The following is a 2,297-nucleotide window of genomic DNA, read 5'->3' on the forward strand; positions in this document are numbered from 1 at the left end:
ACACACACACACACACAAAGGGAGCACCCCTGGTAGATGTCATGTCAGAACATGGTTGAGGGCCAACACCAGGTCAACCCTGTTTGCAGAATGTGACAGAGACAGATGTTTGAAAGGCACTTGGGGTTGTCACTGTTTAACCTCTTCCAGGAGATAGAGCTGTTCTGGGGGGGTTGTCACTGTTTAACCTCTTCCAGGAAGATAGAGCTGTTATGGGGGGGTTGTCACTGTTTAACCTCTTCCAGGAGATAGAGCTGTTCTGGGGGGGTGTCACTGTTTAACCTCTCTCAGGAGATAGAGCTGTTCTGGGGGGGTGTCACTGTTTAACCTCTCTCAGGAGATAGAGCTGTTCTGGGGGGGGGGGGGGGGTTGTCACTGTTTAACCTCTTCCAGGAGATAGAGCTGTTATGGGGGGGGTTGTCACTGTTTAACCTCTTCCAGGAGATAGAGCTGTTATGGGGGGGTTGTCACTGTTTAACCTCTTCCAGGAGATAGAGCTGTTATGGGGGGGGTTGTCACTGTTTAACCTCTTCCAGGAGATAGAGCTGTTCTGGGGGGGTGTCACTGTTTAACCTCTCTCAGGAGATAGAGCTGTTATGGGGGGGTTGTCACTGTTTAACCTCTTCCAGGAGATAGAGCTGTTCTGGGGGGGTGTCACTGTTTAACCTCTCTCAGGAGATAGAGCTGTTCTGGGGGGGTTGTCACTGTTTAGCCTCTCTCAGGAGATAGAGCTGTTCTGGGGGGGTTGTCACTGTTTAACCTCTTCCAGGAGATAGAGCTGTTATGGGGGGGGGGGGGGGGGGGGGTTGTCACTGTTTAACCTCTCCCAGGAGATAGAGCTGTTCTGGGGTGGGGGGTGGGGTCACTGTTTAACCTCTCTCAGGAGATAGAGCTGTTCTGGGGGGGTTGTCACTGTTTAACCTCTCTCAGGAGATAGAGCTGTTCTGGGGGGGGTTGTCACTGTTTAATCTCTCTCAGGAGATAGAGCTGTTCTGGGGGGGGGGGGGGGGGGTTGTTGTCACTGTTTAATCTCTCTCAGGACATAGTGCTGTTCTGGGGGGGGGGGGGGGATGTCACTGTTGTACTTTTCTGAGCATCTGCAAGAAAGAGCTTCTGTCTTGGTGGCCCCAACCATCATCCTCCTCATCCTCCCTCTTATCAGACATCTCCTATTGATAGAGATGAACCTGGAGAAGAGTCCCCTAAGCAAGCTGGTCCTGGGGCTCTCTTCACAAACACAAACACACCCCACAGAGCCCCAGGACAGCAGCATAATTAGACCCAAACCAAATCATGAGAAAACAAAAAGATTATTACTTGACACATTAGAAAGAATTAACAAAAGAACAAAGCAAACTAGAATGCTATTTGGCCCTAAACAGAGAATACACCGTGGCAGAATACCTGACCACTGTGACTGACCCAAAATTAAGGAAAGCTTTGACTATGTACAGACTCAGTGAGCATAGCCTGCCGTAGGCAGACATGGCTCTGAAGAGAAGACAGGCTATGTTCACACTGCCCACAAAATGAGGTGGAAACTGAGCTGCACTTCCTATGTATGACCATATTAGAGAAACAGGAGAGGAGAGAGAGAGACTAGAGAGAGAGAGAGGAGAGTGAGAGACTAGAGAGTGAGAGACTAGAGAGAGAGACACTGGAGGGGAGAGAGAGGAGAGGAGAGAGAGACTAGAGAGTGAGAGACTAGAGAGAGATACTAGAGTATGAGAGACGAAAGAGAGAGAGAGACACTGAAGGGGAGAGAGAGAGACTAGAGAGAGAGTGAGACAGTGAGAGACTAGAGAGAGAGAGAGAGAGAGAGAGAGAGAGAGAGATTGAGGGGAGAGAGAGAGACAGAGAGAGAGAGAGACAGAGAGACAGACAGAGAGAGAGAGAGAGAGAGAGAGAGAGAGATTGAGGGGAGAGAGAGAGACAGAAAAAGATTAGAGGGAGAAATTGTTTTGAAACTTCTGTATGTGTAATGTTTACTGTTAATTTTTATTGTTTATTTCACTTTATATATTAACTTTATATATTATCTACCTCACCTGCTTTGGCAATGTTAACACATGTTTCCCATGCCAATAAAGCTCTATTGAATTGAATTGAATTGAATTGAAATTAGACTGTAGCTTTCTGCAGTCCTGGTTGTGCTTTGACTCTGAGGTTGTAACTCATCAGGATCCTCTTATGTCATCAGACTGAGCCAAGCCTGTCAGACTCCCTGCTGCCAGTTAGTATGTCATCAATCAGACAATTTATTACCAACTCCAGCCCACCTCACCTTTAACCCTGGG

Source organism: Oncorhynchus mykiss, chromosome 6 (assembly GCF_013265735.2).
Source record: "Oncorhynchus mykiss isolate Arlee chromosome 6, USDA_OmykA_1.1, whole genome shotgun sequence".
In the NCBI taxonomy this organism is placed as follows: Eukaryota; Metazoa; Chordata; class Actinopteri; order Salmoniformes; family Salmonidae; genus Oncorhynchus; species Oncorhynchus mykiss.